The sequence below is a fragment of the Panthera tigris genome, chromosome D1, assembly GCF_018350195.1.
Source record: "Panthera tigris isolate Pti1 chromosome D1, P.tigris_Pti1_mat1.1, whole genome shotgun sequence".
Lineage (NCBI taxonomy): Eukaryota > Metazoa > Chordata > Mammalia > Carnivora > Felidae > Panthera > Panthera tigris.
In genome coordinates this window covers 29,327,883-29,350,176 of record NC_056669.1, presented here as the reverse complement: position 1 = coordinate 29,350,176, position 22,294 = coordinate 29,327,883, and the positions used below count along the sequence as shown (strand labels likewise).

Below are 22,294 nucleotides of genomic sequence, written 5' to 3'. Positions count from 1 at the left end.
TTACCATTTTCTGAATTCCTCCTGTCTTCCCTCTGCCCCAGGTCAGAGCCCTTGTCTGGCTCTCTGGTCTTTGTCCCTTGGTTCAGGGTAAACCATACCACCAGCAGTTGAATAGCTCAGTCACAGAATAGCTGAGTCACATAAACACCCTCAATGCAGACCCACCATTTGGCAGACACTTTCTAAGTACATGGCACCGAGCCTCTTACACAAACTCTCATGAAGTCTTTTATAAAATTTTTCTTTCTCCAAGCAAATTAAGCCATTAACCAACTCATTAGAGAGCCCTGACTTCTTGAGCCTGATTCTCACAGGATGCAACTTCGTGTGTGACTTACTAGTACATCCCCTCAGCTCATTCAGTCTTGGTTGGTAAATGAAGAATGTTCAAGTTGAAGGTCTCCCTGGGAAGGTCCAAGAGGCTCCAGTGCTATCTATCTATAGATGCTTGGGCCTGAAGCTTTGATTTATTGAATGCTTCCTCTGAGCTGGCCTCCATGTTGATGGCTTTCCATCAAAAACTAACATTTAAAAGTCTCTTAATTTACATAAAACATAGGTAAATTTGCCCCAGTCTGGACTAAAAAGGGATTACATAATGCCCATGGTACCTACACAAGAGGGAGAGGTTAGTCATCACGCTGGTAATTCTTTTTCCAAAAGAATTCAATAAAGGATCTCTTCAAATACCAAGATTCCCTTGTGAATTCAAAGTATAATTCAGTTTACACATATTTTTCAGGAACACATCTGTCATGTGTAAATCAAGATGTATTTGAATAATCCACTTGCCATCCTAAAGACTGTCATTTCTCTTTCTTTTATGTATCTTTATCTTTTCTCTTCCTCTACCTCCTGATGACTCTTCTGTCATATAGAACTAGAAAGGCAGGGTAAAATCTGAGGATGCACAGTGTCCATTTTTGAGAAAGACTTCCATGATGAAAAAGGAATGCCATGCATAGTAGGGGGGAATCTTTACCACACATTTGTTGTCCTTATTTTAAATCATGGCTAGTTGTACTTCACCATCTGGCTCCATGCCATTATGTGTGTCTATTTTGCAGAGAAATAAAGAAAGCTAACCTTTACTAAGAATCTGTTACACAGAAAACACTAAGCTGGGCTATTTGGATATATGATTTTATTTAATCCTTAACAGAGTTCTGTGTAATAGTCATTGTCCTATTGTCTACTTTTAGGAAACTGAAGCTAAAAGAAGCAATATGATTTTACTCAATCATTTATTTAGTTTAACAATACACTGTGTTGCCCTTGGTAATTCATTTTGGTGAGATTTTAATTACTTAACCGAAATTTATTTAGCTTCCCTTGTGTAGCAAGTACTGTTTTGACCACTGAGACTGCAACAGGTGCAAAAACTGGGTGTGTGTGTGTGTGTGCGCGTGCAGGGGAGACATTAAGGAATCACACAAATCACACAAGAGGCAATTGCAGTGGCACAGGGAGAGTCGGTGAAGAGACACCTGGCACTAGGGGAGCAAGATTTAGAGGATTAGCCTAGTAGGAAATACCCAGGACAGGCTCCCCTCAACCCAGAGCTGAGTGAGTTGAAGTAATTTTGTTAGAGATGGTTTCTTACAGAAGGACTAGAATGCAGAAAGGTCCTAGGGCAGGAGGGCCTAAAGGAGACCAGCATAGCTGGAGTTCGGAAAGTGCAGACATTGCAGAGTATGATAAGGCACATTTCAGAAGTTCATTTTTATTAAGCCAGTAGAAGATATGAGAATGGATGGGGGGGGATGACAACGTAAACAATTTTTAATTTAATTAAATTAATTAATTAATTAATTCATTTTTAAAGATCATTGGACTTGCCATGTGAGAAAATGAATATGAGGGCACCTGAGGGCACTTGGTAACACCTTTGGGATTCAATGCAGTAGTTCATTTGAGGGATGATGGTGGCATAGATAGAATGATTGGTAGAGATAGGGAAGGCACACAGACTTGAGCACTTCAGAGATAAAAATCAATAAGACTTGGTGGTTTTCTGGGTACCAGAGAGGATGAAAAGAGAGCCATCAAGGATGACACCAGTGTTTCAGCTTGCCTAACTGAATGGCTGCTGGGCCAAATGCTGAAATAGAAAGTGCATAAATAAGACCCAGGTGGAGAGTACATAATGAGCCAGTCATGAACCACTTTGGACCTGGATGTTAAAAGCATGCAAGGCATACACAGAATAACTTTGACAGAGCTTTGGTATTTGGTGGCTTGAGCCTAGATTAAAGAGGGACAAGAATCAGCCAGAAAGTTAGCAGGAAAACAAGACTCTTAAAATATGAGAAGCCCCAGGAAGACTGCTTGAAGAAGGAGAGAATAGTTCATAGAACCAAATGCTTGCTGGTAAGTCAAGTACAACAACCTAATGGATTTAATAAAGATAATTGGTGGCATTAATATAAAGTATTGCAGTCAAGGATAGGACCAGAGCTTTGATTTGAGTGTGCTGAGGACTGAGTGGGTTGAGAAATAGAGACAGTAAACATAGATCATTCTTGTGAGACACCTGGCTATTCAGAAGAGAAAAGAACAGAAACATGACTGAACAGTGAGGTCAGCCACTGTGTGTGTGTGTGTGTGTGTGTGTGTGTGTGTGTGTGTACATGTGTGTGGGTGTGTGTTATAAAGACAAAGACCTTACCTTTCAGATATTAACAGTTTAATGGAGAAACCAGACACAGAAACAATCATATAGTACTTTGATAAATGGGAACATGTAAAGACAGTCTCTAGCTCTGTCATGAGCAATCTTTTGAAACTGGCTTAATATGGGATTCTTTTCCAGCTTTGACTGAAGCCTCAAAACAGTGAGTGCCAATTATGTCCACATTGCAGAGCAAAGTGCCTGACTAATGTTAGTACTTGCAGAGGAGCTGACTAAACAGTTATAAAAGTGGTTGTACACTATCAAAATGGCTCACTTCTAGCCTTTGAGGCTGGGGGTTATTGGTGAAATGAGATTTGGAAATTAGAGAGGGGTACTGATACTTCCTTCACATATGGCAGCTGATGATGGTCTTTGGGTTGTGCTCCTCCTGGGGGCAAGTACTGTAGAAAGTACTCTCACCTCAAGACTAGATGGAGAATCTACAAGGAGGCAATATGAAGAGCTTGATGGTTCCAGGGGACCAAACACAAGAGCACAGGTGCTGGGCTGGCAGAGGGCCTCATGGCAGCAGAGAATGGGCTGCATTTGGGGAATAAATGCGCTACTAACAATGGAAGTTTAAGAGTCTGTGTTTCCTGATGGTGAAATATGAGCCATGCCACAAGCTTAGGCCTTGGGTTTGTATAGATTTTGTCCAAGACAATGGCCAAATGATTTAGTATCGCAGAACAATTAGAGGCCAAAGGCATCCACTGCAGTTAGCCAGGATATTGGTGATCTTAAGAAGAGTGATTAGTGGGGGTGGAAGACTGATGGCAGAAGGGTCAAGTGTCAGTTGGAATTGAGGAAATATATACAGTGAATGAGGACAACTCTATTGAAGTTGAGCTAAGGAGAGAGATATATGACACCAGTTACAGGAAGGGTTTTGATTTGATTTGGTTTGGTTTAGTTTAGTTTGGTTTAGTTTGGTTTCAAGAATGCTAATCATGGGGTGTAACCCAGATGAAACTGGCTTTCTTACTTCCAAATTAGACCCTGCTTCTATATTATGAATCATTCAGATGGATAGAAGTCCTGCAAGCTGTAACAAATAATATTGGAAAGCAAATGAATCTTTAGTTTTGAAAACGAGAAAGGGTCTCTTACTCCCTTTATAATACGTATCAAAGTATCTTAAAGCCCTTTCTTTCTCCCGTATTTCTTTAAAAAAATTAATGTTTATTTTTGAGAGAGAGAGAAAGAGAGAGAATAAATGAGGGATGGGCAGAGAGAGAGGGAGACACAGAATCCGAAGCAGGCTCCAGGCTCCGAGTTGTCAGTACAGAACCCGACACGAGGCTTGAATCCACAAACTGTGAGATCATGACGTGAGCCAAAGTTGGATCCTTAAATGGCTGAGCCACCCAGGTCCCCCCCCCCCATATTTCTCTTAATGTCTTATATGCCCAGCATTGTCTCCCCACCCCAAAGAGCTTTCTTTTCCTTCTTAACCACCCAAGCTCTCTTCTGAACCCAGTTGGAATAAGTTCTTGATTCTCCTACATTCTTCTCAATACACCCATGCTGTTCTTCTACAAGGGGAACTCTGCCTTTTCCACTTTAAATTTGTTTAGTTCTGACCTTTCCATCTTCCCAACCCCCTTTTAGCCCATTACTATTCAACATAATGATAGACTCTTTCTGGATAATGATATAAGAAATGAAAACTTTTACCTCTTCGGGGGATGAAGGATAACACCTTGAAAATTCATGTTTCAATATTTTAGCTTTGCTTTGACATAATCATTCTTTTTTAAATTTATTTTTTAAATGTTTATTTTTGAGACACAGAGACAGAGCATGAATGGGGGAGAGTCAGAGAGACAGAGGGAGACACAGAATCTGAAGCAGGCTCCAGGCTCTGAGCTGTCAGCACAGAGCCCGATGCAGGGCTTGAACTCACAGACCATGAGATCATGACCTGAGCTGAAGTCATAAGCTCAACCGACTGAGCCACCCAGGTGCCCCTTGGCATAATTATTCTTAAATATTGCTGGAAAAAAGCCAGAGAAAATGGAACTGGTGGGTTGGTACAGCAGATCCTTAGGAAGAAGGAAGGGTGGGACCAGAACACGGGTGAGAGGAGGAACAGAAGTAGGACCCTTCCTTCATTGCAGCAGGGATGGGAGTTGGACAGGCTGAAGGGGGACAAAGAGAAGATCTTTGCAGGTGACGTTTGAAGTAAAGGAGTCTGGATGTTAAGGGATTTCTTCCATGCAGCTGATTTACTCATCCAGCTAACAAAAATAGTGAAGACAGTATTTGGTCCAAATTAGTGAGGACAAGATTTTACCCCAAATGGTCATTCATTCACTCATTTGTTCATTAATTCAGCAAACTTTCATTGAGCACCTACTCTATTCCAGGCCACATATTGGCAACTGGAGGCATAAGAGTAAACAAGAGAGACAAAATCACTATTCTCATAGAGTTTATGTTCTAGTAAGTGTGGTGTTGGAAGAGACCATTTACCCATAAACAAACTAAATTTCAATATTGGTAAGTGTTTTAAGGAACATAATACAAGGTGATGGGAAAAAAGAAGTTGAGATGGCACTGAGAATGGCTACTTGAACTTCAGTGTCAGAGAATATCCTCCTGAGATAATATGTGAGCTCAGATCAGATGTAGAAGAATATTCACAAATGTTTTGCTCCTAAATTGTCAGTGAAGTTAACAATTGAACCAGGAGAGATAGACACTTTGGGGAATGGAACATACTTGTTGTAACATAGACTTGCAAAAATGTAACCAACAGATGCCTAAAACTACCTTACCTGATTTATTTAAATGTTCTAAATTATGTATGTGCCTTTCTCTTTAAGGCGAATAAATTTGGGCATTGTTTATAAATTACATAATCCCAGCAAGCAAGACAAAAACGTGGTAAGATTATACTGACATACCTTATGGGAGAAGATAAGGGGTGGAGATGTAAAGAATGTTAGTATTAAGTGGAGATTGGCAAATTATGACTTTGTTCTCCCTATGTCTTATCCTAAGGTCAATTTTCTTCCTTATTTTTAATTTATTTTATCTTGTTCTTTTGTATTCATCATCGCTATTCCCCTTAAATTCTTTAGGGTAAAGAGTTGTGTTGATAAATAAATAAATAGCGTACTCTAGAAACTGAACTGCTTTTCTCTTCTGCTTCTTTACTTCTCTCATCTCCAAATACTGATGTGGAGGTATGCATCTATCATGCTGAATTAAAATGAAAGAACCCTGTATTTCTAACATGTTGACTCTTTTGCACCTTGACTCCCCTAGAAGCTGAGCATGAAATTTGAAGGGCGAAAAAAAGGTGTTGTCAGTAGAGATAATTCTAGTATTATAGGACTTCTTTGTAGAATATAAGGTATTTTAATCAAGACCCATATGCCTTCAAGAATACCCCTGATATCAGAATTTCCTTAAAACAGACAGTAGGGCATTAAAAATTAGATTATAAAAGGAAGGGGAGGATGAAAGATGGAAAAAAAATTACAAAATTCCCTGAAAGATAGAAAGTTGCATTGCTAATGAAAGTGGAAGCTTCATCCAGAAACTCTTGCCACAAATATGAAATTTCAGGTTTTGCCACTCTCAAAAAATAGCCCATTTCTGCCTGCTAAAATGGGTACATAGCTTACAATGTCCACTCCCTTTTTGCACACATAAGGTGAGACTTTTGACTTAAGTCTGTGGTTTCTACCAGCATTGTACCAGGCCATATGGACAGAATTTATTGATACAAACTCTATCCCCATCCTAATTGTAATATGAAATTATAATGAGTTCTTCTATAAGACTGCTACCCCTCTAAGTTCCAGCTGGACAAAACGAAATCATGGATTTGGAGGATAATAATATTGATGACAGAATGTACTAATGCCAGTACTATTCTGGGCACTGGCTACTGGAAGGAAGCTTCTGAAAGAAAAACCTACTGGTTGTGCTGTGTTTTTTGCTATCTATTACTTTAACCATTCAGTGACCACATTTTCCTTTCTAATGTGGTAGGTGATGCTTGCAGATTCCAAGGTCCTCAGATGGAAGGTGACTGGCTATATTGGTAGTGCATTGTTGCCATCCTTTATATAGATTTAGAAGTCTCTTCTGGGTGAATATTCTCCATTCCATGGATGCAGAAACACCTGCTTGCTAAGCATCCACAGATTATGCCTGATGCACATTTGAACATATGCAACCTCCTGGTTCTTGACCATGCTTGGCGGGAGGATTTAAGAGGGTGTCTGAACTCAAGAGCAGCAGGAACCCACATCATTGTGACACCTTCCTTTGCCCAGAATTTAATGTGAGTTGTCCTGAGCAAATCAGCTTTCTTCATGTGTTTATCCTGGAGGATTTCTTTGAAATGGTATCTAAAGATGGAGTTCTGAGGCAAACAGGTAGATGTTCTCTCTAGACCCTCTGAAAGCCACTTTTTTTTTTCATTCTTATACCTTCATCCTCCCTTTGTGCCTGGAAATAAGTCTTGAGAAAAACCACCTACTACCAGCTGTCCTATAAACCATGGCACCAACTTGTGGATGAAGAAGTAAAATGTATGATTTCTAAGAGTTTAGGACTTATTTGCCCTTTTCATCTATTCTGATATGATTTAATGTTCCAGGACTTGTAAAAGGAACATATTTTTTCTTTTTTTTCTTTTTTTTGTTGTAAAATTTGTGAATAATTTATCAAGTGACTGAAAGAGCTGCAGCTTTAAATTATTAAAATGCATTTTGGTTTTGAAAGAAGACATTAGAGATGTTTGCCTTGGCCCATTGTTATGCCTTTGTGCAGCAGCAAGAAACTCCTACAAATTCAGGGAGTGGTAAGGTGATTTGCAGTGATTTATGGGGTGACTGAGAAGGAGCCAAAAAAAAGAACCAAACAAACAAACGAACAATACAGACAACTTTCATTTATTTAAGACAGAGCCTTTTTCCAAAGCAAATAACCTTTTGTCGCATCTCCAGAGAAATGACATTTCCTTTCCCTTCTCCTGCTTTGCAAGGACAGCAGATAGGTGGGGGAAGAAACTGAAATAAATGAAAAGAAAAGCATTTGCAGACTCTTTCCCATTCCTTCTCAGTGTCCATCCTTCACCGAGCAAGTTGAAAGCATGGCTGTGTTTCCTTCTATGTGTCACACGTCAGACATGGTGCATAGCCTCTGATCTCCAGAGAATATTATCCATTCCATTTAGTCTGACCTAAATAATAAATCCATACTGGGCCAGGAAAATAAACAGAAGCCTAGAATATTTCCCATCTGGCTTGGAGGTCCCCAGTCTGGACCAGCTGTCTCAGCCTTGTGGGTGTGGCCTTTACAGCGATCTGGGAGCTCCTATCAGTGACAGAAAGGGAGCCAGATACCCAAACCACTCTGCCTGTACTTGGACTCATTAGCTCCTACACCTTGCTTTTCCTTGTTCCTTCCCTCTTTTTCCACTCTTCCATCTTTGCCCGTAGTGTATTTTAGTGGTGCCATGTGAGGGCTACTTTTTTCTCTAAAATTCTCCCAAATCTTACTCTTATATGGAAAGAGGACTTTCTTCCATCTTGATCTTAGAAACAACAAGACATAGCCTCTGGCCTGGCCTTGACCTTTCATAGGTTAGATATAAATCCCTAAAAGGAATTGTTTGTGGAGTTGGAAATACATCTTAGACGACACAGTTTAAGAAGAGTAAGTACAAAGCTAAAGCATAGTAGAAAATTTGGCAGAGGTGTTGAAGTGTGCACAGTGTGGTCTTTAAGAGAGCAATCCCTCATGTTTTTGACACTCTTTCTTAGATAGAAAGCATTTCTTATCACACAAGCACTGCCCATTTCTCTCACGTTCCCATTCTTTGCTCTGAAAAGGAGAAGTGAAATTTACTACCCCTACATTCTCTTTTGGAAACTCCCAGCATAGGGAGCAACATCCTCACTTACAAGTTTGCAAACATTGCAGTAGGTTTTTTTCATCATATGTGGTGGCTAGGTGGCATGGGTGGAGTCATGCTCAGGTTGTGTGATGGATATGGAAGTTTATTCTATGTGGTTAGGCCCTGCCTTTGGGATGAATTCAACAAAGACTGGGAAACAGGAGCGGGGTTCTGTCCATTCTATCTTTTGTTTCTCCTGCTCAGAGTAAGGAATTGGAAGATGAAATATATGGATTGGGTCTTAGAACAAAAGAACTTTATAATTTGTGGGAGGGTCTTGGTTTAATCCTTTAATTTAGTTTAATCCTTTCCTTTTAATGATGAAACTAGGGTTCTGAGACTTTCAGTGACATGAATTCATTCACCAAGGAGCTGGTGCTCTTTCCATTTTATTACACTATCTCTGTTCTCTCTAAGCAGGGCATGACAACATTCTGGGATGCATACATGGGAAATTAGGAAACATTCTGTCAACAGAGAGCCTATTTGTGATGGCAGGAAGGTTTTTACAAAGCACAGAAGCAAAGGACCATGATTTAAGACAATTGCTCCAGATTGTATTTCCAGAGATGCTGCAATGACATCTCCCATCCATGTGCTTTTCTTCAAAACTAATGTAGCTACTACTTTCCTGGCAAGATAAAAGGAGTCTACTTCCCATTTGCATGAGCATGGTCTGTCTTTGTGACTTTCTCATAATCAAGAGAATGTGGTGGAAGTGATGATACATGGCTCTTAGGCTAGGCCAGAAAAGGCCATCAGCTTCTGCCCAGCTTGCCTGAGGTAGTTGACTAGAGGAACCAGCACCCTGGAAGAAGTTTGACTGTCCAGAGTCTATGCTGGGGCGGCCTCCAGATGAGCCAGTCCTTCCAGCCATCCAGCAAGTGAATGAAGATGCTTTGTTGGATATTAGAAGCCCCATTGTTGTGGTTGCTCTAGTCATCTGAGGCTCCTCAGACGTGATGGAGCACAGACAAGCCACCCCTGACCTGTCCACATTCCTGTTCAGAGTCTGTGCCAGTAATAGCATGGTTGTTTATGTTTACCAACTTTGAGATGGCTTATTACACATTAACAGATAACTTGACAGTAATAAATATTTATAAGATAAATATTAAAATAAAAAATACTTGTAAACAAAAATAATTGTTAAAGTTTGGCCAATATAGGACTGACTGGTTATATAAAGCATGCAGTTACAAAGCAACATGTGTACTATGACATTGTATGTCGAAGGAAAAGGAAATTGTGTGTGTGTGTGTGTGTGTGTGTGTGTGTGTGTGTTTCTGGGCGGGGCTTATATATGCACAAGAAAATTCTGGAGTGATACACAGAAAGAAGACTCTTAAGTTTTAACTCTGGATAGTGGGAATGAAGAGTGGGATCAAGGAGGTGTTAAGTGACAAGATAAATTTTCTTTCCATGTTACTCCCTTCCCTACTGTTTGATATTCTACCATGAGTTTGTTTTCTGAAATTAGTATTTCCCCAAATTTTAAGGCAATGAAAATTCTATATGCTACCACCAGAGAAAACATTTTGCTTTGTTGCAAGTGCCAACTGAAATTGTGTATTTCAACTATAGCACAAAGACAGTGACAAAGATGTTTCTCAATATTTGAGAAGACCCTTTTTCCCCTAATACCAGCTTCATTTTCTAGATAGCTCAGTCCTAGGTATCATGCACAAAATAATATAAAATATGATGTCATGTAAAACAGATGATATTATTAGAGAATTAATTATATTTTTTTATGCACCTCCTGACCCCCAACGAAAGCAATATAAACAGCATGTTTAACCACAGACAGAAATTAACTCAGTCACCCAAAGAGAATGGTAATTAGCAAGATGTAGTTTTAGATTATTGGACATGCCAGCTCTTTTATATTAGGTATCTACATTGTGTTTTGCAGCCATTAAAATGCAGACCTTACTAGTTTCCCACATTTTAGACATCTTTTTCAAGTGGCATCCATGATAGTGCTCTGCAGTTAATGTCACAGTCCATTTAGGAAGCGATCTTATGCTATGGCTCATATGGAGGTCCATAGTATCTGGTGGTGGGGTGCATTTGTGGCTCATTAATAAGTTGATTTATACGGTGGAAAGAGGAGGTGGAAGAGAAGGGGTAGAATATGATCTTGAGATTTGCCATCTACTGCTCATGATGAACATCCTAGCTAGAGTTGCATAGCTCAGACTAGTCTCGGGCACCTGGGTATTTTTGCCAGTCTTTAGTTGGGTACAGAGTTCTATAACTGAGCCTTTTCCCTTTAAAGTCTCCTATTAGAAACCACATTTTCTTAACTGATGTGTCACTGATCTGAGCAACCATTTCCTATTTCAGGGAAATAGCACCTTTGGGTGTATTCACTATATATTTTAATAGAAACAATTTTGTGATGGTTTTGAATTCTTCTCTCTGTGTGTATGTGAAATGTAGTAGATTTTTAGTTGTAGCCACTATTGAAATCTTACATAAAAATAGGAAGATTGCTCTGAATTTGTATATAGCTGTCAACAGTTTTCATCTCAACAAACCAAAACCCTATGCAATTTTGCAACTTGTGATATCCTCTCTTTAAACCAAACAGAAAACAACTAAATAGCAAACCAAGATATATCTTCACAGAATTCCCACTTTACATGTCTCCCATATATTATATTTTCTTTTCCAAGATCTCATCAAATGAAAAAAAAAAAAGCAATCTTTCTCAACGTTGCTATTTGTCTCTTTGTATTATTTTCCTTGTTTCTTTGACAAGTTCCAAGGCAACCAAGGCACTATTAACAGCCATGGACAATCACTTCATTTTTTTTTTTTTTTTTTTTACTTCTCAAAGCCATTCAAAAATTTTGATTACCCATTCCTAACCATCTGTTGACCCTGGTGTGAGAGGCATCTCACCATCTCCTCCCCTTTACAAGAAACCACTTCCCTATCTTATTAGTGAGCCTCATTCCTTCACTCATCCCAGAAAGGTAGACACACATAAAGAATGGCAATTAGGCTTCTAATATACATTTTCTCTCATATGGTGATTTCATTCATGTCCTAGTGAGTTAATCTTCCCATATGGACACCCTCAGCTTTAATCTCTTTCTGGAACTTTGGTTCTATGATTATGTAATTTTAAACTTCCTTCCAGCCCTATATATTTATGATCCTGTTATGTCTAACTGCTCACCAGTTATTTCCTCTTGGATGTTCCACTATTATCTCTAACTCACCATGTCCAAATCTAAACACATCATGTTTCTCTTCAGAACATTGGAAGTATATTGAAAAGAACTAGGACAGTGTAGCACAGTGGATCTAGGATTCAGTTTTGGCTCTCCAATTTATTTAGGAAATTTGTACTACCTCTTTTTTTATTTTTTTTAATTTTTTTTTTGATGTTTATTATTAAGAGACAGAGTGTGAACAGGGCAGGGGCAGAGAGAGAGGGAGACACAGGATCGGAAGCAGGTTCCAGGCTCTGAGCTGTCAGCACAGAGCTCGACATGGGGCTCGAACTCACGAGCTGTGAGATCATGACCTAAGCCGAAATTGGGGCTTAACCGACTGAGCCACCCAGGCTCCCCTGTACTACCTCTTTGATTTGCAATTTCTTTATCTGGAAAAATTATTTTTTTTATCTTATAGGGGTTTTAAAAGGATTAAATGAGCTAAATAATGTAAAATTGATGGGTAAATATTAGAAATCCAAGTCATCACATATGTTAGTTCTCTTTCCCCTGTGTTCCCCCATCTTCCTGATCTCCTTGTCCTTGTCATTCTCCTAGTGACCCAGACACAAAACTTTAGCAGCATTCTTGGATATCACCGCAACCTAAATCAAATCAAGTTTCAGAATGCAAAATGCCATTTATATTTATATTTATGTCCCCTTGAAATCAGCCTAGCGGAGAATTTCATCTCTTCATGCCTGGTATATTACACCAGCTCCCTACAGCCTTCTACAACAGCTTTCTGGTTTCCAGGGCTGATTAATCCTGCACTCCCTTCAGGTATCTTCCTAATTCCCCTGTCTGTGCTTTCTACAATGGAAGACTAAATATGTGCACCACGCACAGCACAGTGCCTGACCTAGAAGTTATTTAGATTGTTTCCTCCCCTTTATTAAAAAATAGCCTCCATCATCTGTGAAATATTGTTCTTAGGCACTCTTGTCTGTATTTTACTTCTGCCTTCCCGTGGCTTTAGTTAAACCAGTATATTCATTTCTCGCATAAGGCACATGCAATCCACTATCATGCCTCTTGTACAGGCTCTTCCTTGCGGGAATGCCTTGTCCTCAAATCTGGCCACTTTGGCCTTAAGAAAGTCTCCCCTCCTCTGTGAATTCTTTCCAAGTTATCATTGTGGAAGCTCCTTTATCTTTATTCCCATAAATACATTATATATTTTTGGATCTATTAATTGGACAATTAAACCCCGGGATGTAAATGCTTTCATTTGCAAAATTCCGACTACCTGGAAAGTCTTCTCACCATTTATAGAGTTAGTGAACTCCTTACTCTTTTAGTTTGAACAAGATGAAACATTATATTCTTTTGTGAATCTTTAATTGCCTCTTCACCATGCTTTTTCACTCTTCAAGCTGATCTAGGCGTTTGGTTTTTTGTGCATCCATGACATTCTTCCCATGCCTCTCTTCTAGAACTGACTAGATTGTGGTCACTTTCTCTTTCAGTTTTCCATGGATTTCTTGTTCATCTTCATACCCTCAACCACAGTGGACTTCCTATCACACAAGAAGTGCTTTACAGGCATACATTAGATGAGGTAAAGGGGTGGAGTGGGGGGAATTAGTGCAATATGATGTGCAGGAGCATGGGAATGAATGTCAGGGTTCCTGAATGATCTAGAAATATCAAGTATCTCTCCAGAGGGATAGGAGGGCCACAGGAATAAGAGCATAGGATGAAAATCAAAGACTAGAAAGCAAAGACAACCTACACCTGGCCATTTGCTGCCTTCCTTCAAGGTTCCTGTCACTGGCGAGGGCTTCTTCCTGTCTGCACACCCATTCATTTCCATCCTGATACGGATTTGTATGTTATGAAGAGTGTGGTGCACTGAATTTGGTTTCACACTATTTTTGTTTTGTTTAAAAGTGATTTGCCTTTTATTTGCTTCTCAAAATACTTACATGGTTAATTTTTTATTTACCTTTTATCAAGTTGACATTTTAAATTTACTTGTTGGGTTAGGAAATACACAGCCATATATTTCTGGATATTATTGGTTATTCCTTTTGTTTTCCCTCTCCCTTCCTCCATAGGAGGGAATGTCTCTCTTGAAATGTCCCCAGAACACCAAATGACTTCTGGCTCCAAGGGGAATCAGCCAGAAGGAGGAGGAAGTTGGGTTAAGTCTCCTTAGCCCCTAACCACAGGGCTAGAATTGCAATGACAGTAAAATGTACTAATTTATCTTATTTTACATAATTAGAGTTAGGGGCTATTGAACACAGAATGCAAATGTATGCTAAATATGCAAATCAGCCACATTTCCCAGATTCAGAGAAGGGGAAATGTGGTAGCCTTATGTTGGATGTTCTCTCTTATCTGTGAACACAACTTTTCAGCACTACAAATGCGAGCAACTGCACAGTCACAGTTGGGGCTGCTAATTTGGAAATCCAGTTTAGGCTGATTTGAAAAGACAACAGCATTTTTGCAATCACTGGTGTATCTTTTATGATGGAGCTGGTTCTGCCATTTCTTCTTTTCTGAAGATAGAATTTTTTTTTTTTTAAGTTGGGATCCTGCCCAGATCTTGAGTACAAGGTCTGGGCCTAACTAAAAATGCAGAGTTGAAATTTACTGGGAATTCCCTCAACCTGACTGGTTTATGCAGAGATGAACCCTTCCCAGACTCCTGCCCAGATGCAGGGGCCTGTGGCCTGCAGACAGGTCTGCAGATGTCACCTCCATCAGAGTCCTCTCAGCTGTAGTGAAGCTGCTTCTGTGTGGCTCCATGCCCCTCTTCCAGGGCAGCTCATGTCCAGTGACGAAGCTGGGTAGGAATATAAGCCTCGGGTCCCTTTGGCACATGGTGAGACATCTATAATGGGCATTACTGCTTCAAAGCTCCCACTAGGTTGGCCAAAATTGTGCTAGGTCTGCATTGCTGGTTGACTAACTTCTTTCTGACCCTGCTTCCTTCTTCCTTTCCCAGGTGCAAATTCCTAAAAAGTAAATCTTGAACCTCAGATTTCAATTTGGCATCTGCTTTCAGAAACCAAATCTGCTACAGAGACCATTCCCTTACCGATTTCCCCCCAATTTAGAAAACTTTTTTTTTCTAGGCATCTCCTCCTGTCCCAAAAGCCCTTGTAGGTGGATCAGGTAAATTACTTTCCAGTGCTTTATCCTAATTAAGGTTTAAACAGTGGCATTTTAAGCTGTCATGACTGCAGAGTAGTGAGGACAGCTTATTTGAGCTCCTTTCAAACCATGTCATGTGGATGACCACACCATGGTAAGGTCAGATTTATAAAACAACTGTTTTTAGCGTTGTATGCCACCTTACTATTACTCTGGACAAACTTTGCATGAGGCTGGGAATGGAGAGTTGGGGTGGGAATTGTCTGCAGGTTAAAGCAATGTCAAACTTTATTTCAAAGGTAGGGGAGGAACTATGGAGATCCTGAATGGGTATCAGTTTCAAATTACTATCTGGACTCTGTCAAAGAAATTACTTGCAATTGGTATGCAACATTATTATAAGGAGTAGAATAATATGACCATTCTACCAGTAATTTGGTTAGTAATTTGTAGTAATCTCTAGTAATTACTGTAAACGCTAACCAGTTCATTTCCTGAATCACATTTCCTTTTGGGTGTTCACTTTATTTCGTACACTTTAATTGACTTTTTTGTAAAATGTACTAACAATGTTTTACATTCCATGGCCTCACCTAGGGCTGAGAGGCAGAAAAGGCAAGCTAGTATTCTGCATTCTATTTTGAGCATCTGTATAGTTGCTGATTAATTCAAATTAATCCCTGTGAGTCTTGGTTATGGTTTTAATCAACTAAGGCTTTTTTTTTTTGAACACTGAATATCTTTGTGATATTATAATGGGGGAAAATAAGATACCAAGTTAATCAAAAGATAAGGTCCACTGGGTTTGCAATTGGAAGAGATAGATAGGCACAGACATACTTAGATTTATAAGAGTTTTAGCAATAGGTGATAGACACTCAAAAGAGAGTCTGTGTGCAGTCTATGTGTGTGAGCATGCACAGGTTTCAATTATTTAATTTCATGTTCTTAGTGACTTTACAAATTGATTAAAGAAAGCCTGGGGACCTGAAAGAGGGAAGTTAAGAAAAAAATAAAAAGATGAAGGGATATTAACATGATGATATGTGCTAGGATTTGGAAGTAAGGAAAAGTAGAAGCATTTAATGTCTATCTGGAATGAGCTCGATTATAACTCTGCAGGTTAAGGATTCGGATTAATTCTGGAGAGAGGAAAACCTGTAACTGGCATGTCTCTGAAATCTTTTTTTGTGAAATAGGACTTAGAATATCCCAAATACCAGGGTTACTATAAAGAAGGTATGATGGAAAACTGCGTGTTTTTGTTGGTTTGCTGTTTGCCCAAAATGATCCATGCATGAAATAGACTCTCAGAATAGATCCTGCTATTATCACAAATACAAATAGAAGAAAAATCTACTTACTGACCCTGAACTGGCCTTAGTGTTAATTCATTATGCTCTTTCTGAAGACAGCTGTTACCTGGGAGTTACTTTATAGCTCCTCTGTACAAGGGTTTTAATAGATGCTCAGTGCAACTTTGCACTGAAGTTTGTTATTCTCACCCGTCATATTTTTATCACAGAAATGTCACTCTGAAGGCAGAAGCTCACTTTTCCAGTATCTTTCCCACTTTAATTCTTGCAAAATGTAATTTGGTTCATGGGCGGCTACTAATAACTTGTAAAGTCTGACTTCTATTTTAAACCTTCCTTTCTAATAACACTTTATTTTGTTTTTGAAATCTGCAGAAGTTTTTGTGATTCTTTGCCTGTCTTTAATTTGTTGGTTTCTGAAAAGCTAAGAAGTGGAGAAGGTCCGAGTGGCCTTCAGATCCTTCACCCTGTGCCTTATCACTCATGAGGTTATTCTATGGCTTTGTAACATTGGCTGTGTGCTTTTGATATTTTTACTAACAATATTTCATATATCTTTCTTGTCTAAGTGCCTAGTGCAATATCTGACATACAGTAGAACTCTGAATCTCTGTAGAACATAATAAAAACACAATCAGCAGTTCCCATTTTGCTTTGTTTTAGATTTTTGGCTCCAATAAGGAGAACGACTCACTTATCCTAATTTCATTTATATGAAGTCCCTACCCCTGAGCCATGTGAAGTGATGTGTGTTGAAAAAGCTTATTCTGATACCTCTTGTCACCCACGTTAAACAATGACTTCAACCTAGTGCATGGGCCATTCATTCACCTCTGAGTGTTTGATGAGTTTACCCTTTAACCAGAGTATACAAAATGGAATGTGAAGCACTTAATGGTCAGATCCTCGAATTTTATTCATGCTCTGTGCTGTATTCATCATGGTACCTGAAGAGAATGCTTGGACATTCCAGATCTGGAGGTATGGCCAACACTTCTATGCCAGCCATCATCAGAGCTACCACAAGCCCATAAGAAACATTCTACCTAAAGGGTGCAAAAATTAATACCATTATTTATATTTGTCAGAGAGGAGAAAAAAAAAAGAATAAAATGGAATGCAAACAGTTAGAAACTTCTAGGTAATATTCCTGTGACCACATGTCTAAGCTTGATAACAATTCACATTAATCTGGTCAGTAGGGTTTATTTAGGTCCTCAGTATTTTGGGGAGAAAAGCTGCTTTGCATGGCCCCAAATTTGAGATTGGATGAAGCCTGGGATAGGGTACTGTATTGACAAAGATGCTGGTAAGATCTTCCTTGATGTAGTAAAAGAAGCAGGCCACATCTCCATTCCACACAACTTCCCACAGGACTGGAGACTGCCAGCTGAGAGATCCGGGGACTTTGAGAGCTTTTGGTCCTTGCTTTTAGTATTTTAAATATTATATATTGAGACTTCTTAGAACAAGTACAAGAAGTAAGTAGGACAACTATTGCTGCCTCTTCCTACAAATAAGGAATTAAGAACTGAAGAAGTCAAATGAACTCTTGAGGTAACATAATTAATTTGCAGGCATGCTGGGACCAGACTCCAGTGTCCCTGGTGTTGGGTGCTGCTGTATGCTCAGTTCATTGACACCATGCTTGAATTCTTGATTATCTGAAGGCCTCATGTTTTCTTTCATCCTTACTCAAGTGAAGATTTCATCACCATTTAAAAAAAACTATCTCTTCAGTTAAGGTATTGTTATGCCATTCTCTTTTCTTTTCTTTTTTTTTTCTTTTGTTTTGTCTTCTCTTCTTTTCTTTTCTTTTCTTTTCTTTTCTTTTCTTTTCTTTTCTTTTCTTTTCTTCTCATTTCCCCTGCTGGACAGCTTTGTTCCTGTCAATGACTGCCATCAAAAATGCTGACCATGAATTTCAGAACAGAATGACTTAAACTTCTCTGAAGGTTGAAAAGACAGATCTCACATTTTTCACATCCATCTCTGCAGAATGTGGCTGCTTCTCCTCACTTTTGTGGGACATAGATCACTTTTAAAAGGCTACTGCTGCCTCTTGCACATTGAGGAGTGGTTGGGTAGCTTTCTGTTGCAAAAAGTAGTCGGAGAATTCCACGGCAAAGCCTCTGTTTCTTTCCTCCCTCAAGGAAAACCACTACCAGTCATTCTTCCTGATCTAAAATTACTCCCTGGAGAAAATTAGGCATGTTTTTGGTTTACTTTCTTTAATGGCCTGTGGTTGCAGCCGCTCCCTAACTGTACCTGTCTTGAAAAGCAAAGACCACATCCTTTAGCCCTAAAGATCCAGATTGACATTACACACACACACTCCCTTCCTGAAGCTGCTGTGTTCTGATTCCTTCGAAAGCACCAGGCATATTTACCTTTTATTTTCATCTTCAGTCTCCACCTACCATTCAGGGCAGGTCAAGATAAAACTGGGGCACTAGCTCATTCCTAGCCTTTCCAAATATCCTACTGTCGGCACATTTATATTAGATATTGATTTCTGTTTAATAGAATAAGCCAGAAAAAATCACACTCTTTGTTGGCGTTCAAAGGATGAACCATAAAAGCCATTAAGAAGTACTGTAAGTATGAGGATGATTAATGGGACTTGAGGTGCTGTCCACCGACTATTTTCAGATAATGTCTTTGAGAGATTCCATTGCTTCTGGCTGCAGTTTCGAACTATTTATTTGCAAGGTGAAATTCTGAGTAATGATGTTTCCCATGTAGCCCTGACTGACAGTGTTAAAGAGACAGAGCTGGATGGCCCTGAACTCAAGTCTCTTCAAGGGTTTGTGCCAAGGAGTAGCTAGGATTACTTCAGAGGTCATAGTTTGAAAGACCTAAGGTCTGCCCTCAAAATGCCCCTCCTTTTGTGAGCCGGGAGTCTCCTCTCCATGAGGACCTGCTGGGATGAAACTTTATCAAGAGGAAGTGATTGTCAAAACTTATTGATTCCCAACTTGTGTGAAACCAGTGTGGATTTCTTCCTTCTTCACATTGGACTTTGTTTGGATTTAGCAGTAGTAAACACCCTGAAAACAATGCCATACCAGAACACACCAGGATTTTACTTTACTTTTTTTTTTAATAGAATCTTAAACAAATTACTTCAAATGTTCTATCATTTCTCAAATTTTCCTTTTATTTGTTAAAATGATTCCATTTATGTTCATGAAATTTCCAATACTTTTTTATTGACATCTGGGCTGCAGCAAAGTTGTATATATATCAGCATGCTTTTTGGTGCTTGAAAATTTACCCCAATCCTTCCAGCAAAGCAATCAGAGGATCCCATATTATTTTGATAAATGGTGAATCCCAACCACACAGAATAGTGTCTGCCATGGACACTTCAATAAATGTTTATTAGATGAATGAATAAATGGATGGATGGAAGCTACCATTTTTTGACTATCTATAATATTGTGTAAATTACTGATTTCTGTAACAAAGTACATGTTTATTATTATTATTCCCATTGTCCCAATGAGAAAATCAAGACTCCACAGTGGCTTTTCCTAAGTGATAAAGATAGGGCTTAAATGTAAGCCTATTTCATTTTTCAATCTAACACAGAGAAGGGGGGTTCAATAGTATATAGAATGGCTACATTATACTTTGTACTTTATTTAAAAACAAGTAATTATACATTATTACAATAATGGAAAGTTTCATGTATTCCAAAGTACACATCCTCTTTTCTTTGGGAATATTCCAAATATAATGATTGGGATGCTTAAAAGCTTATGAAGATTATACATCAGACAATCTTAACATTCCATTAGGATCTGAGACTGTTCCTTAAATATTTACTTGGGCTGGTATTTACCTGAAATCTTTTCTGGTAGTCGGAAAGGAGGGAGACTTTAATTCTATGCAGAGAAAAAAAGGCACTTTTAGCTGTTGTAAGACTTGAACCCATATTTCTCAACATTAGTTTCCATTTTGACTCACTGTTAAAGTAAGCATCTTAGATTTCTCACCTACCCCTGCTCTCCAGACCTTCATGGCCCCAGGTACCTCACCTGGGGTCAAAGCAATTATTTTTTTCCACTTTTGAGCTTCGTTCATAAGGTTTCCTCCAGTCCCAATGTTACTTAACCAAAGCCCATCTATTGGTGGTTTTACCTGTCTGTTCTGAGTAGTGTAATGACTTTGTTTCCTCTTTAGACCCAGAGGCAAGAACAGGAAGAAACTATTTCCTAAGAACAATCCAAAAGCCACTCTGGGAGTATTCCCAAACAGCTTGTGGTTGAAATACATCTTTCCAAAGAAGATAGCTTGTCCTTTAGGGAGAAAAAAATTGTTACTTATTACTCCTTTGGATTTCAGTGATGATTTTCTCTCAACGGCTGCAGGTTTCTTCAAAGTAATCAGTTATGCCGTCCTGAAGTCCAAGATACAGATAGGTTTTCTATCAACTTAGCCAGTGTGTCTTGATAGTTTATCACTGAAAACAGTAATGATAATAATAATAGTAAAACCCACTCTGATTATGATTGACAAAATGGCATGGGGAGAAAAGGAGGGTATCACTGATGGTAGTCATTAAATATAGATAGGGACTCAAGTGCGAAACCTGCACCCCAAAAGGACACAGAATAATAAGAAATCTGACCCCGGGCTGGTGTGGAAAAGGTGAGGCCCTGATTCAGAGAGTGACAGTATTACTCATTTCTTTAGCAACTGATTTTCAAAACTGCATAGGGGCAAGGAAGAGAGGTAAATTTGTTGTATCTGAGCAGTATTTTATTTTTTAAAACAAGTATACAAAACTGAATCACTAATGTTTTGATTACATTTTAATCTATCACCTTCTCCTTTGACTTAAGAAATTTCTTACTGGCTTTAGTTACTTTTCATCTCTTTTCACATTTATTACTTTTCACTATTTTTTTGAAAATAATATTACCTTTCTGGGGCACCTGGGTGGCTCAGTCAGTTAAGTATCTGACTTTGGCTCAGGTCGTGATTTCACGGTTCATGAGTTCAAGCCCTGCATAGGGCTCTGTGCTGACAGCTCAGAGCCTGGAGCCTGCTTTGGATTCTGTGTCTCCTCCCTCTCTCTCTGCCCCTCCTGGGCTCACACTCTGTCTCTTTCTCAAAAATAAACATTAATATATATGTATATATATATATATATATATATATATATATATAATTACCCTTCCACCTTCCCCCCACCGTGCAACCTCATCCCAGCCTCCGACTTAATTTCCTGTCTTTATTCTTTTATCTTTATTGTTCTTTATACCTCTTCTGGTTTTCTTCTCCTTCTGCTTTGCCTTAGCTTTGGTACCTCTTACCCTCTTCCCTTTGCCATTGCCACACCCCTCTACACTGGGTGATAAGGATGACTTTGTTCCAGGATTTTCATCCCACCAAGCAAGCAAGGACTTGTAACCTATTGCTCTCTCCCAGGGGGAGGACTGCAATATGGAGCAGGGGCCCCAGGGAGAACATGTCTACAGCAGCGTCCACAAGTCTCTTACACTCAGAAAGAAACTAACATGGTCTACTTGAAGGAAATATGCCCTCTAACTTGGTTCCAGAGTCATCATTAAAAGATTATTTAAATTGACTAGAATGCTTGGGGCACTTGGGTGGCTCAGTGAGTTAAGTGTCCAACTCTTGACTTCGGCTCAGGTCACGATCTCATGGTTTGTGAGCTTGAGTCCCATGCCAGGCTCTGCATTGTAATTCTTTCTCTTTGCCTCTCCCCTGCTGGCGCTCTCTCTCTCTCTCTCTCTCTATCTCAATAAATAAATGGACTAAAAAATGGTTTAAAAATTTACTAAGATGCTTAATTTTTATCTGAATGTACAGAAATATTGATCAAAAGGAGAAGAAACAGAAGCTATTAAGTAGAATCATATAGTGGTTAAAGTGGAATTTTTATGAAATTTAAATTCAGCCCAGTTTACAAAATGATCACGGGAATCTATCAGTTGGATTTTTGACCACTTCTGGAAGGAAAAATGAGTCTCTTTCATGACAAGGTAAGAAGAACCCCAGCCTGAAGGGTAAC

At 39.1% G+C, this 22,294-nt stretch overlaps 1 protein-coding gene across 3 annotated transcripts in view; it reads left to right on the top strand.

Annotated features, from left to right (window-relative positions):
• The window catches only part of OPCML (opioid binding protein/cell adhesion molecule like), a 499,655-nt gene that overhangs the window by 40,513 nt on the left and 436,848 nt on the right, over nt 1-22,294 (top strand). The window lies entirely within an intron of this gene.